This window comes from Desmodus rotundus, chromosome 8 (genome assembly GCF_022682495.2).
Source record: "Desmodus rotundus isolate HL8 chromosome 8, HLdesRot8A.1, whole genome shotgun sequence".
NCBI classification, from domain to species: domain Eukaryota; kingdom Metazoa; phylum Chordata; class Mammalia; order Chiroptera; family Phyllostomidae; genus Desmodus; species Desmodus rotundus.
In genome coordinates, this window is record NC_071394.1 from 80578813 (window position 1) to 80600689 (window position 21877).

At 40.2% G+C, this 21877-nt stretch overlaps 1 long non-coding RNA gene across 1 annotated transcript; it reads left to right on the forward strand.

Annotated features, from left to right (window-relative positions):
* The first annotated feature begins 959 nt into the window (after window positions 1–959).
* Window positions 960–20889, forward strand: LOC128781530 (uncharacterized). Its single transcript, XR_008427522.2, has 3 exons — window positions 960–1286; window positions 16299–16437; window positions 20731–20889. It is a non-coding gene; the product is annotated as an uncharacterized lncRNA (long non-coding RNA).
* The last annotated feature ends 988 nt before the right edge of the window (window positions 20890–21877 follow it).

Sequence of the window (21877 nt, forward strand, 5' to 3'; positions counted from 1 at the left end):
TTCCTTTCTTCCTTCTTTCCTTCCTTCCTTCTAATTTCCCTCTTTCCTTCTTTGCTTTCTTCCTTCCTTTTAACCAATATTTATTGAGCACCTACTATGGACCGGGATTTGAACAAAACAAAATCCTTACATTCATGGAGCTTACAGTTCAATAGAGAAAAAGACATAAAATAAATAAGTATTTGTGTAATGCTAGGTACAAAGTGTGATTTTAAAAAAATGGAGTTCAGTGATAAAGAATGATAGGGCTGTTAGTCAAATAACTTATGAAAGATTTAATCTTGTCCATGAGAAAAGCCAAAGGAAAAATGAGAAATGATACTGGGAATTTTTTTTAAATAAGGGGGGAAATCCTTTACTCAAATATATAAAAATGTCAAAATGAAGAAGATTACATTTTAAATGTTTAGAAAACTGGCTCAAAGCATTGCTTTTCTGAACATCAATCCAGGCAAAATTATAAGTGATATGTGTTCAACAATTCATCTAACAAACATTATTAAGAGTCTATTCTGCATCAGGCACTGTTGCAAGTCCTGGAAGTACAGCAGGGAACTAAACTAAGCTGTTTTCTTTAATGCAAGGTCACTGCGTGCTACTGCTCAGGGTGTGCACTGCACAAATCTCAGGGGCACTTTCCCACAGACAATGGCATGACCCTGTGGGGTTGTGTACCACAGCAGCCCTGCTGCAATTGTACCATACATTCTAGAGAGGGAAAGACAAAGTGTAAGTAAAATAAAAAGATCATATGAAAATGTTTGGGGAGAAAAAAACGTAAAGCAAGAGAAGAAAAATAAAAAGATTCAGGGAAGCTATTTCAGATATTGTGGTCAGAACAAGCATCCTTGAGAAGGAAATAGTTGAGAGGAACCATTAGCATATCTAGTGCTTACTCTCGGGAGAAGTGCAGATATGCTGAAGAAAAAGGTACGTTCAAAGAATGGCCAGGAGCCCAGTGTATCTCAACCTGAGGGAGCAAAGAGGAACAGTCAGGAGGCAAAGGTGGAGAGAGAATAACAGCAAGCTGGATGGTGCTGAGTCTTTCAGGCCGATGTAATGACTTTAGTATTTACTCTGAAGAAGAGGGGAACCCATCAGCAGGCTTTGCACAGAGGAGTGATTAGATCTGTCTCACGTTCTATCACAATTATTCTGCCTTCTGTTTTAAAAAAGACTTCAGAGGTGCAACAGTCAGAAATCAAGAGACCATGGCAAAAAGACACTATTGCAAAATTCCCAGGAGAGATGTTCATGGCTCGGACCAGGCAATGGCAGGAGAGATGGTAAGTGGTTGGATTATCATAGATTTTGAAGGTACAGATGAATTTGCTAATGGGTTAAAAATTGGAACATGACAGAAAGGGAGGAGCCAAGAATGACTTGCATTTTTGTCCTGTGCAACTGAAAGAATGAAAACTGGTTACCGAAATAAGGAGGAGCAGAGAGAAAACTGAGTGTTCTGGTTTAAATGTGTTCAGTTTGAGATGCTTAATAGAAATCCAAGTGGAAAATGTCAATGAAGCAGTGGATTTGTGAACATGTAATGCACGGGAGGTAGTGGGACTGCAGGTACAATTTGGGAGTTGTACATATAGTTAATTTGTATATTGATATATATACATATATGTGTATGTGTGTATGTATATATATAGTTTGAGGTTTTATATATATATAAATATATATAAGCTTATATATATATAAAACTTAAAAAAAACCTTAAAACTAGACAAAGTTTCCTAGATTGATTGTTCCTAATCCTGTAATCACCTGGGGAGCTTTCTGAAAGTACTGAAGACTAGATTCTAAACCAAACTAATTCAATCAAAATGTCTATGGGTGACACCAGGAAATAAATATTTTTATAAAGCTTTCCAAGTGATTCTAAAAAGTAGCTGGGGTTGAGAACCATTGGCCTAAAGAATCAATGATGAGATCAAGGGACATCTAGAAACTATGCTCTGGAAGGCTTCAGGGTTCATAAACCAGGAGGATGAGGAGGAGCCAGCAAAGGAGACAGTAGCTGAGGTAAGCAGGATGTAGAGTGGTGGTGAGAAAACTGTATTTGTAGAGAGGAAGATAACAAACATTTTTGGCTTTGTGGGTGATACAGATTCTACTGCCCTTACTATAGCCTGAAATCCACCTTAGATAGTCCATAAAAGAAGGAATGTGGCTGTGTTGCAATTAAACCTTATATATATTTTTATATATAATATATTTTATTGATTGGTTTGAGAGAGAGAGGGAGAGAAAAAGAGGGCATTGATGTGAGAAAGAAACATTAATTGGTTGCCTCCTGGGGATAGAACCTGCAACCCAAGTATGTGCCCTGCCTGGAAATTGAACCCATGACTTGTGGGTACACAGGACTATGCTCCAACTAATGGAGCCACACTGGTCAGGGTGCAATTAAACCTTATTTACAAGACACCTGGTGGGCCACATTTGGCCCACAGACTGTAATTTGCCAGCCTCTGACGTACAGCATCACAGGATTAGTCTTGGAAGCCTCCTCGTCAGATTACAATGGTGGGTCAGTGAGGTGAGGATGAACAAAGAGCCCAGGAGTGGCATGGGTCTCTCTGCAGTGACATTTACAAAGATATCAAAGCCATTGGAGGGGCAGCCAATGGAGTATGTGGGAACCTCTTATTTAAAGATTTCAAAAAAGTTTGTATTGATTTTGTTGTGCTTAATATAATGATTGTAGGTCATGATTCAATAATAGATATGGTACAAAATTTTATAATTTTAAAAAGACATTTTAAAAATAAAATACAACAAAATAAAAAAGAAACATGCAATTGAAAACAAATCCATTTAAGACATTGGTTGGTGTTTTCCCTCTAATGTGAATACAGTGCTGTTTCAACATAGGGAGAGGGTACATTTTTCTCTCAATAGTTCCTATTTGAGGTTTTCCTGGAGAACTTTCATTCTTCTCACTACACTTGTTCAAATGAAGCAGAATGTATTTCCTCTTAGGAATTCTCTTGAACACAAAAGGTAAATGCCTGTTACTAATGTTGGAACCAGGAGCTTCTGGAAAATTGTGAGGAGCCCATTGAAAATTCAACTCTCCTCACAAGTAAAAAACCCACTAAGACAGCGATTCTTTGGAGACCCAGACTGCTGTTTTCACTGACAATCATGGTTATTTACAGTTTCATAGGTCTTCCAACTCAAACTCCTCAAAAAGTAGCCCCATACCCATCCTCAAGTAACCCCAAGTCCATCCTCTTCCATCTAAAAAAATCTCTGAACTTAAATAATAAACAGCATAGGAAGACTGCGAAAAGTGGAGAGAAGAGGGTAGACTGCCTTGGAACTCAGGAATCAGGGGGTGACATGACAATGAGTTTCTGGGCTTCCTTAACTGCCTCCCGTATATCCAGGTCAGGACAGCCCAGGAGCCTTCAGCTCTGAACCACCAGTGAGAACAGACAAAGAAGCTCCCAGAGAAACCTGTTGTCCCTAACCAAAGGACCACGCTACACCAAACAAACACCAACAGGGCAAAGGCACCCTCCCCACCCCCCAATTCCTCCCAGGGCTTAGCAAGGTCCAACAGGGAGTTGAAGTTTTATCCATGGAGCTGATCTTCTATTCACGTAAGCAAGTGGCACTCTGATTCCCCCACCCAAATGGTGTCAGTGGGGCCAAGCTGGAAGCTCATTTTCTTTTACTTTCTTTTTTTTTTAAATTGTTATTCAATTACAGTTGTCTGCATTTTCTCCCCACCCCTCCACCCCATCCCAGCCAAACCCACCTCCCTCCCCCACCTCCATCCTCCCCCTTGATTCTGTCTGTGTGTCCTTTATAGTAGTTCCTGAAAACCTCTCTTCACATGATCCCCTCCCCACTCCCCTCTGGCTATTGTTAGATTGTTCTTAATTTCAATGTCTCTGGTTATATTTTGTTTGCTTTTTTCTTTTGTTGATTATGTTCCAGTTAAAAGTGAGATCATATGGTGTTTGTGCCTCACTGCCTGGCTTATTTCACTTAGCATAATGCTCTCCAGTTCCATCCATGCTGTTGCAAAGGGTATAACCTCCTTCTGTCTTTCTGCTGCGTAGAATTCCATTGTGTAAATGTACCATAGTTTTGGGATCCACTCGTTTGCTGATGGGCACTTCGGTTGCTTCCAGTACTTGGCTATTGTAAATTGTGCTGCTATGAACATCGGGGTGCATAGGTTCTTTTGGACTGGTGTTTCGGGTTTCTTAGGGTATAATCCCAGCAGTGGAATTGCTGGGTCAAAGGACAGTTCCATTTTTAGTTTTCTAAGGAAATTCCATACTGTTTTCCACAGTGGCCTCACCAGTCTGCATTCCCACCAACATGTACCATGCTCATGGATTGGAAGAATTAACATCATCAAAATGGCCATACTACCCAAAGCAATTTATAGATTCTATGCAATTCCTATTAGAGTACCCATGACATATTTCACAGATACAGAACCAACATTTCAGAAATTTATATGGAACCATAAACGACCCCAAATAGCTCCATCAATTTTGAGAAAGAAGAACACAGCAGCAGGAATTACAATACCTGATATCAAACTGTATTACAAGGGCACTGTAATCAAAACTGCCTGGTACTGGCATAAAAACAGGCACATAGACCAATGGAACAGAACAGAGAGTCCAGAGATAAACCCAAGTCTCTATGGTCAATTAACATTTGACAAAGGAGGTAGAAGCATAAAATGGAACAAAAATAACCTCTTCAACAAATGGTGTTGGGAGATCTGGACAGCAACGTGCAAAAAAATGAAACTCGATCATCAACTTACACCATACACAACAATAAATTCAAGGTGGATAAAAGACTTAAATATAAGTCATAACACCATAAAAGTCCTAGAGGAAAACATTGGCAGGAAAATCTCAGACATTCCACACAGCAGCATCTTCACAGACACGTCCCCTAAAGCAAGGGACATAATGGAAGCTCATTTTCCATCCCTTGACTGGCCTGGTGGAAGCAGGAAGCTCTCCAATTCCCCTACCAGGTGTCATCACCCCATGAAGGGTGCTTGGTTCTAATGACTGTCACTGTGGACTAATTTTGACAGTCCCTGAGCTTCATTTAAATGCAACCATACATTGTGTATCCCTTTGTGTCTGGCTTCTTTTATGTAACCAAACATTTTTGAGATTTATCCAAGTAGTTAGTTTTATGTATCAGTACTTAGCTCTTTTATTTTTTTATTTTAGTGAGTAGTGTTTTATTGTATGGATATACACAATTTGCTTGTTAAATCTCTTACTGATGGACACTTGTCATATTTCTAGTTTGGGGCTATTATTAAAAGTCACTATGAACATTCTTATACAATCTTCATATGGACGTAATTGATGTTGATTTGATCATATAGGCAATATTCCACATAGATCTGAATCTCTTGGGTCTATTCATCTACTTGAGCTATATCTTCTAACTAAATTAACCAGATAATTGTTAAATCTTATCTTACTTCATGCTTTTTAAAATAAACTTCAATGCAAAGGAAAAGAATGGGAGATTTGGGTGGTATAAATACAATGTGATTAAAGACATTTCAGTTCAAACTAATAGAATAAAATAGAAGTTTCTGTTTTAATTATTCAATCCACTTATTGAATCTAATTAAGTAGAAACACTTAAGATGAATGGAGTGCCATCCAAGATGTTGATGTGCTCACAATCAAGTCACTTGATAGTATAAAAGTTAAACCATTTAATTTAAGGAAGTTTGGGGATTGGGGCATATCTTATTGAATTCTCTGAATATTATTCCCTGAATATTATTTTTGTATGAACCTTTTCAGAAATTAGAAGTGATAACATTTTATGCTGATCAGGGAAACTTGTAAGCTTTTAAGATCAACAAACTAAAGGGAATGATGAGAATTTAAATGGTTTCTATTCTTGGGAAAGCACAGGGCAAGGTTATGTGATGGACAGAATATCAATTCTTCTTCATTTATGGGCAATTACTAAGGTATTCTATTCTGTCCTCTATGAAAGAGAGAAAAAGAGTGATAGATGAGTCATTTTCAAAATAGACCTACTGGCATAGAGACTCAATTCTTCCTAACAATTTAGAAATCTCCTGTATCTATCTTCCCATAATATAACCTATGCCACCATTGCATTTAGATAAAAATTAAAAAGGCAAGACATTTTAAGTTGAAAATGCAAGCTAGTACTTGCAAAATTTATTTTGAAGTAGAAATTGGAATGCCTAGAACCTATTATCCAAGAATAAAAAAAAAAGGCTCTTAAATACAAATATATTAGGAAAATAAACCCCATTATTAGCATCATACCAATTTTTATATCATCCATAGTTTTTAGCTTCATCCCTGCATTCCACCCCTTGTCTAAGGTCCCATTAAACTTCCAGTTATGGTTAATATACTAGATTCAGAGTTTACCTGGCATTTCTCTGAAAGGCTTGTAAACATTCCCATCTAGGGTGGTCACAAAGGCTCTGCATAATGAAGGGCCTCCTATTAGATATTGCAAAGTGCTCATCATTTTTAAGAGAGACGTGGTTCAGCTGTAAGAGTCCTGCAGAAAGCAGTGTAAGCACAATGGGCAACACTTCCAAGGCCTTTACACTGATTAGACTGATTCTCGAGGGAATACTAAAGGAGGAACTGCAATAATCTTGTTTCTGAGAAACTGTTTAGACTCAAATCCTCAATTACTTTATTCTGACCTTCAGGATATGCTTTTCTATAGATATGAATCTGTGTTGTTAGTTCACTTGAAGTACAATAAAGGCTTGATCAACTTTAATAAATTTAAAAAAGAGGTTGCTTCTTTGCCATGCATTCTACAAATAGCCATTTGCCCATTCACTAGTAATCATTTCCTTTCAATTTGCATGGCTTTGCACTTTTCTGGATCTGAGCCCCCTCTCACTCGCTTCCATGTTCTGCTTTTGACTATCATCTCCACATTTGTTTTCTTTGTTTGTTTGTTCGCTAGGAAAGAAAATTTCCCAAATGTCACAGTGGGAAATATGTCCCATATCATATAGGAATATGGATGCCATTTCTAACTATGAAAAACCAAAAAGAGCTCTTCAGCCAAAACATCTTAGAACCATAACAATCATTTTAAATCACATAATCATTTTTAATCCACTCCTTGAGGAATGACATGGTAGTGAGTTTTCTGGGCTCCCATGTGGGAGAGATGCTATAACTGACTCTCCCTTTGAAACTTCAAGTACCTATGATGTTTCCAGTTACTAAAGGTAGGACATTCCTTAAACTTCTTATCCATGCCAATGCAGTTTAAAGATCACTAGCCTGACCTATTTCTCCAGCTGCAGCCACTTCAGACTGGAAATTCTCCTACTTCCTTCTTATATGTAACATGTAACAACAGAGAGGCTGGTGCAAACTTGAAGCTGAACGTAGAATTCAGAGGGCCCCACAATATTACTGTCCTATTGTGCCTAAAGCTGAGCTTCAGACCAGGAACTGTAAGTCATGGCCATGTGCTTGACCCCAGGTTCTCTGACCAGGCCTGAACTGGTAAGATAGAAATCCATTCCCTTATTTTATTTCCACCATGCACCAAATTACTATTGAGCAATTTACAAAATAAACATCATAACTGGCCCCATGGAGCTTGCATTCTGCCATAAGAGAAAGAATATAAACAGGTAAATAAGAAATCAACACTATACTTCCAGATTATAAGTGCTATAAGGAAAATAAACAGGATACCTTGATGGGAGATAATGGCAGGACCCCTACCATAGATAAAGTAGTCAGAGAAAGGCATGGTGTTTCAAGGAGCAAATGTTAGGGCAGACATTATACAAATAGGTATTTTATTGATGTAGTCTGGTCTTGGGGCATGCATCAAGCAGAGTCAGTAGGAAACATGACACACTTAAGTGAAGGTGTTGGGGAAAGTTTAAGAGGGTCTATAAAGTTGTGGGTAAGATTAAGGAAAACCAAGAATGGTTAGTTGTGATCCCCCATCACTTTCAGGCATGAAGACATAAGGAGAGGTAGAGTTTCTGGAACTTGGAATAGGTTGCTATAGTTGTAAGACAGATGCTCAGGAGAAGCAACGGCTTAAACAAAACAAAAAAGAGCTAGATCATGTCCTCGTGGAATTAAAATCCCCAAATTCACTCTCCTGTTTTTCAACCTCCCCTGTACCCCATAATTAGTGAAACTTAAACAGAAGCCAAGGGCAGGAGATCCTGAATTTTGCAGTCCACAGAGATTAGCCTCCCAGGGCACAAAGCCAAATGGAGAAGGATGAAAAATAACCATCATGAGATAGACTGAGCCAGGTTCTGACATTGCTAGATTGTGACTGACATTGTTGAAACAACAGCGAAGGGGAATATTCAACTGAAGGATGAGAAAAACCAGTGAACAACTAATGCCTCACCATACACCTGTCCTGGGCAGGCAGGGCTTTCGTAGTGTGAGACCATCAAGACTGTCTGCCTTAAAAGAAAATACAGTGGTCTTTGTAACTCAGCAACTACAATCTTTCCCACAAAGAGCCATTCTACAGAAAATCCTGTTATCATGAGGTTGTACTGTGCAAAATTTTAGAAAAATCAAGGCATCTTGTTATTTGTAACAACAAACATTCTAAACAAGAGGGAACCAAACATGTGAATGACTACTTCAGACATTCGAGATGACAAGTTTTGGTATATTAAACTCTGGTTTATCCTGGATGAAATGAAATTGCCTCCTGACTGGTCTTGGATAAATTTGGATTGCAGGTAATAAGTGACAAGATGAATTTCCTTTCCAATAAAATTACTTGTCACACTTCAGTCCATCTACAATTACTTATGCTCTCTTTAGCATTTAGATATATTTCTATTTATACACCAAATTATGGGAAACTATTTAAGGATAGAAAAGAATTTTCTTTTCCTGATGTTTTTGGAGCCCTCAATTTCAAAGTCATACAATTTGTGCTTTATTTTATTCTAATTTTTAAAGTATTTTTTATTGATTATGCTATTACAGTTTGCCCAACTTTCCCCCTTTATCCCCCCTCCACCCTGCCCTCCAATCCTTCAGCATTCCCCCCACCCTTAGTTCATGTCCATGGGTTGCACATATACATTCTTTGAATTCTCTGTTTCTTATACAATTTTTTATCTCTCCCTGTCTATTTTATGCCTACTAATTATGCTTCTTCTTCCCTGTAACTTTCCCCCCTTTTCCTCACTTCTGCCTCACCACTGAAATCCCTCCATGTGGTCTCCATTTCTCTGATTCTGTTCCTGTTCTAGTTGTTTGCTTAGTTTTTGTTTCTATTGTTTTTCTTCCCTTTTAGGTTCATTTGTTGATAGCTATGTGTTTGTTGTCATTTTATTGTTCATAGTGTCATTTGATCTTCTTCCATTTCTTAGATAAGTCCCTTTAACATTTCATATACTAAGGGCTTGGTAATGATGAACTCCTTTAGCCTGACCTTATGCCCTTCCATTCTAAATGATAGCTTTACTGGATAGAATAATCTTGGATGTAGGTCCTTGCCTTTTATGACTTTGAATACTTCTTTCCAACCCTTTCTTGCCTGTAAGGTTTCTTTTGAGAAATCAGCTGATAGTCTTATGGGCACTCCTTTGTAGGTAACTGTCTCCTTCCCTCTTGCTTCTTTTAGGATTCTCTCTTTATCTTTAATCTGGGGTAACTTAATGATGATGTGCCTTGGTGTGTTCCTCTTTGAGTCCAATTTCTTTGGGACTCTCTGGGCTTTCTGGACTTCCTGGAAGTCTATTTCCTTTGCCAGATTGGAGAAGTTTTCCTTCATTATTTGTTCATATAAGTTTTCAATTTCTTGTTGTTGTTCTTCTCCTTCTGGCACCCCTATAATTCAGGTATTGGAATGTTTAAAGTTGTCCCAGAAGTTCCTAAGCCTTTCCTCATTTTTTAAATTCTTGTTTCTTCATTCTGTTCCTGTTAGATATTTATTTCTTTCTTTTGTTCCAAATCATAGATTTGAGTACTGGTTTGCTTCCTGTCACTGTTGGTCCCTTGAATATTTTGTTTTATTTCACTTTCAGTATCCTTCATGGGTTTTTTTTTTTCATTTTTTGACCAAGCTCAATCAGTTCTCTGACCATTTTGATTACCAGAGCTTTAAATTCTCCATCATATAGGTTGGACTACCTCCTCATCACTTAGTTCTCTTTCTGAGGTTTTGTTCTGTTCTTTCATTTGGGCCATATTTTTTTTTTTGAGGTAGATTGAATACACGTGTTTATTTCTACACTCTCCTGAAACCCCACTAAAATGACATTAAGAGAACATTTTTTAATAAGTTTAATTTTTATTGTTATTCAATTACAGTTGTGTGCCTTTTCTCCCCAGTGGATTGGGCCATATTTCTTTGTCTCAGTACACCAGATATATTGTAAGGGGTGGGGCCTTATGTATTCACTAGGGCCGGGCAACCCTCCTTGATGCCTGTGGGGGAGGGGCCAGAGAGGGAACAATGCAGCTCCCCTGCTTGTCTCTAGCAGATTTTCCAATAGACTTTTGTGTGAGACTGGGAGTTTCTCCCACCACTGCAACCACCATAGTCCACAGTCAACTCTGAGTCTCAGTTGCACCTTTAGTCAGCCCCACTCACACAGCCCACCTCCTCGCCACAGCCAGTCCCATCCACCCAGTCCCCTGCCTTGCTGAGGTTTTTCTGAGCCAGCCTACCAGTCTGGTTGTTCTGGTTGATTTTTTCTTTAATTCCTTGGTTGTTGGAGTTCCATGCAGTGTGATTTTCTGGCACTTTTGGTTATTTATTGATCTTAGATTGGTTGTTATCCTCCTTTTGGTTGTGCAAGGAAGCAAAGTGTTGTACCTATGCCTCCATCTTAGCCAGACTATGTTATTCTAATTAATTCCACAATTTAGCAAACATGTACTGAATGCCTATTCTGTTCAGACAAAAACTGCTTATACTAAAATTACTTCTGAAATGTTCCTCTCACCCAATGTGTAATATACTATGTATATGATTTTGTGTTTATAGCCCTGTATCAGTTTGGCAAATTCTCTTTATTCAGTATTACTCCATAACTCACAATCTTGTCATTCCTTTTCTTGAGGATATTGATAGAATATTACCTCTTATTTTTCTGGTCACTTAATCAATATGTTTCCTGTACTGGTCACTGGCGGGCACACAATGAACTCTTCCACACATTTTTCCCATAGGTTTTGCTGACATGCATTGACTGTGACAGACTTATTTACATTCCCTGATTATTTAAAATAGCTAATGTAATGGTAGCATTGTGACTTGGCATGGTTGAAATCCTGGGTGTTGGATTTGCTTATGTTTTGACTCTACGGGCTGCTAGTACCATGGCGACACAGAGTTGAGCCTTGTGCAGAGTCTGAACTCAAGGAGAACCCAACCTTATGTAGGAAGTAGATGGTACAGAATAACTAAAAGACATAGAAAGGAAGTGACTGTCTTAAGCAGAGCAGAAGAAGAGGTTAAATCTGAAGACTGTCAGAAGAGCTAAAGGGAGGAAGTAGCATTTGAGCAGGACCTGAAAAGATAGGAAATAAATTAAGGGGCACAAGTGGAGGAAAAGGAGAGTATAGACAGAAAGAAAATAAACTCTCAGAGCTAGGGAAGAGCAGAAGTGTTCAGGGAATGTGAAGGTCTGGAAGTTATTACTTCTGGAGTAAGGAGAAGGAAGGTGTCTTAGAAGCAAGCATAAGGCCAATTGGGTACAACAAACGTGGAGGTGAATCCCAGCTCTGCCTCTTTTGTGACCTTGGATATGTTACCTACCCAACTTGGCTAAGAAAGCATGGCCTCATCTTTTGAATAAAGAAAACGACACTGTTTCCTGGGATTGCTGTGAAGATTCAATGAGCTGAACTATTCATTGAATACTAACACCCTACCCCTATACATTATTTTTCTTCTGAAATCACTGTATCTCCGAAGAAACCAAAAGAAGGATTCAAATACTGATTTTTAAATTGTATAATAATGATATCTGTTTAGAATTCAATGTATGCTGGACACTGGGCTTAGTATTCAATGTGAATCCCCTCCTAAGTTGTATTCTATTATCATAACCAATTTGCAGGTAAAGAAACTGGGACTTATAAAAGTAAAGTGTCCTAGAGTTCTGGCCAAGATGGAGGCATCAATAAACAAAAGTCAATAAACAACCAAAAGTGCCAGAATATCAAACTTCATGGAACTCTGACAACCAAGGAATTAAAGAAACAGTCAACCAGACCAACCAGACTGGTAAGATGGGCTGACGGAGAGAACCCGAGGCAAGGCAGAGGACATCGTGTGTGGGGCTGGCTTCAAGGACCCATGGCAAAGGGGCAGACCAGACTGAGCTGTGAGGCAGGGGCTGGATGAGAAAACCCAAGGCAAGGCGGCAGACCATGTGGGGCAGGGCTGACTGAAAGCGAAACTGAGACTCAGAGCTGTGGACCATGGCAGGGTTTGCCAAGGTGGGAGAAACTCCCAGTCTCACACAAGGGTTCGTTGGAAAGTGGAGCTAGAGGTGAGCAGGCCAGCTGCATTGTTTCCTCTCTGACCCCTCCCCCACAGATAGTGCTGCAGCACAGCAAGGAGGGTTGCCCTGGACAGGTGAATATCTAAGGCTCAGCCCCCTTATAACTTAACAGGTGTGCCGACACAAAGAAATATGGCCCAAATGAAAGAACAGAGCAAAACTCCAGAAAGAGAGCTAAGCGATGAGGAGATAGCCAACCATTCTGATGCAGAGTTCAAAGTCCTAGTAATCAAAATGCTCACAGAATTGACTGAGCTTGGTCAAAAATGAAGGAACAAATGAAGGATACTCAAAGTGAAATAAAGCAAAATATTCAGGGGACCAATAGTGACAGGAAGGAAACCAGTACTCAAATCAATTATTTGGAACAAAAGAAAGAAATAAACATCTAACAGGAACAGAATGAAGAAACAAGAATTTAAAAAATGAGGAAAGGCTTAGGAACTTCTGGGACAACTTTAAACATTCCAATACCTGAATTATAGGGGTGCCAGAAGGAGAACAACAGCAAGAAATTGAAAACTTATATGAACAAATAATGAAAAAAAACTTCTCCAATCTGGCAAAGGAAATAGACTTCCAGGAAGTCCAGAAAGCCCAGAGAGTCCCAAAGAAATTGGACTCAAAGAGGAACACACCAAGGCACATCATCATTAAGTTACCCCAGATTAAAGATAAAGAGAGAATCCTAAAAGAAGCAAGAGGGAAGGAGACAGTTACCTACAAAGGAGTGCCCATAAGACTATCAGCTGATTTCTCAAAAGAAACCTTACAGGCAAGAAAGGGTTGGAAAGAAGTATTCAAAGTCATAAAAGGCAAGGACCTACATCCAAGATTACTCTATCAAGCAAGGCTATCACCTAAAAACAAAAAAAGAAAAGAAAAACAATGAAAACAAAAACTAAGCAAACAACTAGAACAGTAACAGAATCAGAGAAATGGACATCATATGGAGGGTTTTCAGTGGGGAGAGGATGAGGAGGAATAGGGAGGAAAATGTACAGGGAAGAAGAAGCATAATCGGTAGCCATAAAATAGATGGGGAGAGGCCAAAAATGGTATAGGAAACAGAATCCTAAGAACTTATATGTACAATCCATGGACATGAACTATGGGGTGTGAGGGGGAATGCTGGAGGGTTGGGGTTCCAAGGCGGAGGGGGGATAAAGGGGGAAAAATTGGGATGACTGTAGTAGCATAATCAATGAAATATACAAATATACTTTTAAAATAAATAAATAAAAGTGTCCTAAGACTGTTAAGGTGTGGAGATGGAATTTTGACTCAGGCAGTCTGACTCCATGGTCCATGTTCTCTCTTTATTTTTTTTATTGATTGATTTTTAGAGAGAGTAGGGAGGAGGAGGAGAGAGAGAGAGAGATCAATTTGTTGCTCCACTCATCCATACATTCATTGCTTGACTCCTATATGTGCCCTGACAAGGGATCAAACCTGCAACCTTGGTGTATCAGGATGATGCTTCAGCCAACTGAACAATCCAACCAGGATTCCATGGTCCATGTTCTTAAACACCACACCAAATTACATCCTTTTAAAGTTCATCCATGTACTCAACATAAATTCATTGAAAATATAGTATGTGTCAGACCATGTCAAGTAAGCCAAAGAGGCAATAACCTCTGGTCTCTATGGTCTATACAGGAGAAGATCAATAAATAATAAGTTGTATAATATTTTAAAAGGTGAGAGTTTTATGGAGTAAGAAAAAAGCAGAAACAGACAGTAGGAAGGATAGAAGTAGGTTACAATGTTTAAATGTTATGGCCCAAGCAAAGATGACATTGGTTTACATATAGGGATCACAATAAAGGTCACATTGGGCAAAGACTTGAAGGAAGTGAGGGAGGGACCTTAAGGATATCTGGGAGGCCACAAATGAAAGTACCCTGAGGTGGGAGTAGACTGGGCATGTTGTAGAAAGGTCCGTGTGTCAGGAAGAAGGTCCGTGTGTCTTCAGTGGAATGAGTGAGGAGAAGGGCCAGTTACACATTGTAGGGCTTTGTGGAGCCCTAGAAGAAATTCAGCTTTTCTAAGAATGAGCTGGGAGCCATGGGTAGTTTTAGAAGAATGAATAGAAGAATGACATGATCTCATATTATAACAGCACTAGTCTGTCTGTGCTTTTAGGACAGGGGAGCTGTCTGCAGGTGATACAGCCACCTAGACAAAATGAAAATGGCCCAGTGGTCACATTCTGTACATATTATAAAGGTGGAGCCAATAGGGTTTGCAGATAGATTAAACATGGGGTATGAGAAAAAAGTGGCATCTACGGTGAAGGCAAGCATTTTTCACCCTCCATGACTAGAGTGCTGTGTGGCACTCCATTCATCATGGCTGCTCCCTTGCTAACCAGTTTACATCAAGCAAGGGAAACCTGCTCTCCTAGGACTCTCACATTTGAGGTGATAACCTGAGGACAGAGAAAACAAGGCTCAGAAGAACACAGATGTGCCCCTGTAGAGCACTAATGGTGAAAGCAAAGTTGGGAATTTTCACTGCTGTATGAGGCCAAATAAAATGATAGACTGTGATTTCAGGCTCCCCAACATGAAGCTGCTCAGTCTGAAAGGAAAGAGTCACTGAAAGAGTGTGGAGTATATATTTCAGGAGTTTTGCTACCAGTTTTGCTTTAATTATTTTACACTTTTTTAAGCTGCAGAAAATATAAAGGCTTACCTACTCAGTCCAGGTTTCCCTCCATGTCTGGGAAAAGCCATTTCTTTTCTCCCAGTCTTTCCTTCTCTCTCCCTTCCTCCAATGCATGTACATTCTCTTTGAGGAGAATCCTGGGTTTCTGGAAAGATGAGCATGTAGCCACATACCTAAATGGATCTTTAGTTCCTACAAAAATCAAATAAGGAGTGAGGCTACTTTGGGGCCAGGAGCTTTCCCATAGATCATCCAATAAGAGCATATATGTATATGGTCTGCCTGCCCCATTACCTGCTCTATGATCTAGGCCAAGTAACTTAGAATGGCTCCTTATCTGTGTCATGAGAACACTGATAAAACCAACCTCTTAGGGTTTTTATGAAGAGTGAAATAAAGCATGTAAATTCTTAACTAAAGGCCTGGTACACAGAAGTTCTCAATAAATACTGTTTGTTATTTTATTATGATTATGGTTATGTTTGTGATTAGCCTTACTTATGAGCTTAATTAAATACTTGGAATAAGGAAAATGCCCAATAAATGTTCATGCATTACTTTCTTTCTCAACAAATTTTTGTTGAGAATCTTCCAAAACTGGGGAAAATCATACTGATACCTGGAGGGAAGTGCAGAGTGGTATCAGACAATATGAGAAGTTTCAATAGACAAAGATGACAGTCTAAATGAATGGCAGTGGTAATGATGAACAGTAGATGAATCAGAGAGATTTCCAGGACAATAAAATGAATAAGACCTGGAATGCACACTCTCTAATCTTTCTGCCAAATACCAAAGCTTTTGTGCATCTGGCACCAGTTATCTATTGCATAACAAGCAACCATAAAACCTCAACGGCATGTAATAAACATTAAGTTCCTCTTGTGTTGTGTTGGTCAACCAGGTAGCACTGCTGATATGGACCAGGCTCAGCTAACTTCAGTGGGCTCACATATGTATCTTCAGGCATGGTCTTCCTGCCTGGTGGATGATGACTGGGTGTTGACTAGGACAATGGAGTGACTGGGCATCTAAACATCCAGCAGACTCACTGGATTTGTTCTCATAGGTGCATTAGAAGGAAAGCAGAAGAACACAGGCCTCTTGAAGCCAAAACTTGGAGTGCACACTGTCTCTCTTCTACCGCATTTTATTTGCCAGAGCCAGTCATTGACAGCTATTGATCATGCAATGGGCGTGGATACAAGGTATGAAGAATTTAGTACATTTTTACAATCAGTGTACCACACATGTCTACTTTTGCAAGTAGGAAAAGGAGAAGGTGTCAGCCCATAATCATAGAAGTTCTTTGTATTCTTTCTTTTTTTAAAATATATTTATTGATTATGCTATTACAGTTGTCCCATTCCCCCGCCCTCACTCCACTCCATCCTGCCCACCCCCTCCCTCCCACATTCCCCCCCTAGAGTTCATGTCCATGGTCATAATTATAAGTTCTTTGGCTTCTACATTTCCTACACTATTCTTACCCTCCCCCTGTCTATTTTCCACCTATCATCTATGCTACTTATTCTCTGTACCTTCCCCCCCTCCCCCTCCCACTCCCCTATTGACAACCCTCCATGTGATCTCCATCTCTCTGGTTCTGTTCCTGTTCTAGTTGTTTGCCTAGTTTGCTCTTGTTTTTGTTTTAGGTGTGGTCGTTAATAACTAGGTGTGAGTTTGCTGTCATTTTTACTGTTCATATTTTTGATCTTCTTTTTCTTAGGTAACTCCCTTTAACATTTCATATAATAAGGGCTTGGTGATGATGAACTCCTTGAACTTGACCTTATCTGAGAAGCACTTTATATTCCCTTCCATTCTAAATGATAGCTTTTCTGGATACAGTAATCTTGGATGTAGGTCCTTGCCTTTCATGACTTGGAATACTTCTTGCCAGTCCCTTCTTGCCTGTAAGGTCTCTTTGGAGAAATCAGCTGACAGTCTTATGGGAAGACCTTTGTAGGTAACTGCCTCCTTTTCTCTTGCTGCTTCTAAGATTCTCTCCTTATTTTTAATCTTGGGTAATGTAATTATGATGTGCCTTGGTGTGTTCCTCCTTGGGTCCAGCTTCTTTGGGACTCCCTGAGCTTCCTGGACTTCCTGGAAGTCTATTTCCTTTGCCAGATTAGGGAAGTTCTCCTTCATTACTTGTTCAAATAAGTTTTCAATTTTTGGTTCTTCCTCTTCTCCTTCTGGCACCCCTATAATTCGGATGTTGGAACGTTTCAAGATGTCCCGGAGGTTCCTAAGCCTCTCCTCATTTTTCTGAATTCTTGTTTCTTCATTCTTTTCTGGGTGCATGTTTATTTCTTCCTTCTGGTCCATACCGTTGATTTGAGTCCCAGTTTCCTTCACATCACTATTGGTTCCCTGTACATTTTCCTTTGTTTCTCTTAGGATAGGCTTCATTTTTTCATCTGGTTTTTGAACAGATTCAACCAATTCTGTGAGGGTCTTGATAACCAGTGTTTTGAACTGTGTATCCGATAGGTTGGCTATCTCTTCCTCGCTTAGTTGTATATTTTTTTTTTTCTGGAGCTTTGAAGTGTTCTGTCATTTGGGCCATTTTTTTTTTGTCTTGGCGCTCTGTTACTTTAAGGGGTGGAGCCTTAGGTGTTCACCGGGGCGGGGCGGGGTAACACTGGTTGCTGTGCTGTGACACAGTATGTGGGGGAGGGGCCGAGAGGGAGTAATGGCACTCGCTCCCCTCTCAACCGGATTTCAGTCTTTCACTCTGCTACCCACAATCTAACTGGGCCCCTCTGGTGCTGGTTCCCGAGTGGGTGGCTTGTGCACACCCCGGGCCCCTGTGGGTCTCTCCAACGACCTCTCCTGTGAGGCTGGGAGTCTTTCCTGCTGCCGCCCCAACCCCCATGGGTGTTTTCAATCAGAGGTTTGAGGCTTTATTTCTCTGTGCTGGAGCCCTGGGTTGCGCGGTCTGCTTCCCTCCCTGCCATTTGTCCGGCTTATCTGCACACCAATGTGGGGCCGCAGGGTGCTACCCGCCACTCTGCCTGCCCCATTCTCTGCCACTCTGAGTCCGGCCCTCTCGGCCTATCTGCGCAAATGTGGGGCAGCAGGGTCTGCCAGTGGTCAGACTGCCTTCCTGTTCATCCCACACTCTGACAGTCTTGATCCCACCACGGCAACGCGAGTCCTCTCCGCCCCGCCCCGGCTGCCCATCCGCCCCTCCTACCAGTCTGGATGAATGTTTATTTTTTATTTCCTTGGTGTCGGACTTCCTTGCCATTTGATTTTCTGTCAGTTCTGGCTGTGCGAGGAGGTGCAGTGTGTCCACCTACGCTGCCATCTTGGTTCTCCCAGCTATTTGTATTCTTTCTAATGACTGAAAGATTGAGTTTTCAGTTACTGGATGCAGAATTGTTTAACCTTCAAAATCATGTTGGAGAACCCCGTTTTTCAGAGACAGTCTTGAAAAGTTGAATGCAGATCATATTGTTGTAAATTGACTTATTTCCCCAGAGGCTGGTTATTTTTGTCTTATCATTTCTGATGGATCATGGCAGGATCTGTCAGTCTCTGCTCTCTTCTAACCCCTAACTCACAGATTTATCTGATCTCACCCTCTTTGACAAGCTTATTTGTAATGTTTTTGTTTTAAAAAATGCTTCCATTCATTGGAGGTGTTTATTTGTTAAGCAGTCAGAGGCAAATCCTTGCTTAAATCATTTGTCTGCTTTGGAAATGGGGTATTTTTTTTGTTTTTTTTTATAGAAGGCATCCCTGGACATACTCATTGGTCTGATTTCTGAATCAGAATGACAACCTAAGCAGTGTTTCCCCTGAGGTTTTGCCTGGAATCAAAAATGTCATTCTTAAACCAAGAAAGGGCTGTTTGGTGATTAAGTGACTCATGGAACAGTCCCTGAAGTGAGTGTTCATAAAGCACCCTCCAAGTAGACTGACTAGGCAGTCTCCTTACAAGCTGTAATTTTAGGGCTATGAAATACATCCATCTATCTGCTCAGTGAAAGCTGAACCAGACAGCAAGCTCTAAAATTAAGACTTAGCCCTGACTGGTATGGCTCAGTGCATTGGGTGTTATCCTGCAAACTGAGAAGTTGCTGGGTCGATTCCCTGTTAGGGCACATGCCTGGATTGCAGACCAGGTTCCCAGTTGGGAGTGTGTAGGAGACAGCCAATCAATGTTTCTCTCCCTCTCTTTCTCCCTCCCTTTCTTAAAAAAATTAATACAAATTGCAAATATCCCTTTTGGTTCTAACCCAGGAACTTGTTTTTATATGAAAGATATGGTATGATTAGATAGGAAGATAATAGATGGATTACATAGATTGCATACCCATATGCCTCAGAGTCAGCTGAAATACAAACTGGCCAATTCCAAACCTGTTTACCCTGCGATGAAGTTTCCTTCCTGTAGAAGCCACAATAAAGGCTCTTGCTGAGTTTCCCACTCACTCCCTCTGCCTCCTGACTGACCTTCATGAAGTGATGCACTTCCTGTTTCTAGGCATCTGTGAGCATGAACACTTTTCCCTTTGTGACTGTCATGTCTGCATGTTTTACCACATCTGATGAAAAGAAATCCCAGCTGTGTTTTAAAACACCTAAATACTTGGAATCAAATAAAAGATTAGAAATGTGAGTTTGCCCATCTCCCATATTGCATGAGTCAGATATGACCACTCTGATATGAAAAAGTAAATCCAGAGTACACTTACCAATGACAAAAGAAATAGTCAAAGCAAGAGATGCATTAAGAAATCCTTAGTACCCAGCCCCTGAGGGGTTTATGCTTCCTGTCCCTCTAGGAAGAGAGTGCTTGCATCTCCTCCCCAGGCGTAAAGCAGGGATATACTGAGTGTCCGTTCACAATCTCTCTTCAATACAAGTTGGAAATAAAAAGTGGCATAACTCATAACTCTTCCCTGAAGAAGATTATTTGCTGGTTAGGGAGCCAGATGGTACATGAGCCAAATGCTGTAAGCATATTGAAGTTCCACGAAGCTCTCAGGGAAGCTTCTGGTACAGGTGGCATTTGCATTTGGTCTTGAAGGAGGAGAGAAGTTTACTTGAAGATGGTCAGGTTGGAGATCTTAGATAGAGGAACATTATTTCTTTGCAAGAATAAAAAGTGTGAGAAAGTCTCCAGAGCTTGTTTTTAGAAACTTGACAGTGTGTCTGTGGTTTTGCATTTTCTTTAGTTGGCATTTTCTCCATCAGCCACTCAGTCAGCATTCTACAAGAGTAGAGCAGAATCAGGATTGTAGTCTTAAGTCTCAGGAGATAAATCCTCCCTTGGGACTGAGAGTTGGAGGGGGCAAATCTTCCCTCCCTTTCAGAGCTCAGATGCAGTCTCAAGGGTCTGGGGATAGGGAGGAGGGAGAAAGCAAGGTATTTTCAGGTTTCTGGCCCTTTAAAGCCACTTGAAATAATACCAAGAAGAGAAAAATGAGCTGGTGAGTTGAATTTTTTGTATCTTCACCTGAGGATTTTTTTTTCATTGCTTTTAGAGAGAGAGAGAAAGGGTGAGAGGAAGGGAGAGAGAGAGAAACATCAATGTGAAGAGAAGCATGGATTGGTTGCCTCCTGTATCCACCCATACCAGGGATCAAACCTGCAACCTTTCAGTTACAGGATGATGCTCGAGCCAACTGAGACACACCAGGCAGGGCAAGGTGAGTTGAATTTTTAGAAGCAGATATACACTCTACCCCAGCAAACTGCACTTTATTCCTTGGTAAACTGTTAATGGTCCCAACTGAAACCACTGGAAAATGAGGGTGGAAGGCAGGCAGTTGCATTCTTAAGATTCTAGCTATTAAGGACAGCAATCATATTTTTGCAGTGGCCCAGATTGACACTTACTGATGCTCTCCAGTTTCCAAACACCAAAGGTTTGCAAAATGTAGCCCTTTAAAGTAACTTAAGGTTCTCTATTATTTTCAAATTGCTCTACTCTGTCCAGACTCAAACTGCACTCATTTCCAAAGGAAATGGCTCTTGAGAACCTGAAGAACCTCAGTTATTCTAAATTACTCTTCCAGACAATCACAAAATTAATCAGAGCTCCTGTGTTTGGTGTCAGTCAGGTGTGCAGCAGAGAATGCCATAAATAAAAATACCAGGTTTGACTGTTGGGCAAAACCTCAGAAAAGTATTTTTTCAATTGGGTAAAATAAAGCTGCACCAACCCATTCAACACATTCTACCATGTGAGAGGAAAAACTGGAAAATGTCTCAAATAAATAAAGCTGTGGTAGCAAGAAGTTGTTCCTTCACTATTTATCTATTAGTGGAGATACTTTCTCATTTTCTTAAAATGTTAAAATAATTATTCTTATTTCCTACTGTTGAGTCAGCAATGCTTCCAGCCAAATGGTATTCAAGGTTTAGGGCTTTTTCATGCACATGGCCACCATAGGGGTTAAAAGGCCTCTGACCAGTTCACGAATTCCAGACCTTGTTTACTCTTTTGACATTTCAGAATTTGAGGATGCTAAAAGTGGAAGAGATCTCCTTTGCAGAGGGGAGAAACACACACAAACATGCAAACATTCCAAAAACATATAATCGTCCTAAGCACTAATGAAGCATCGATCATGCAGAAGATGCTCTGATAAAAGTTGTGTCTTGAATTCTCCCAACAACCCTATGAGA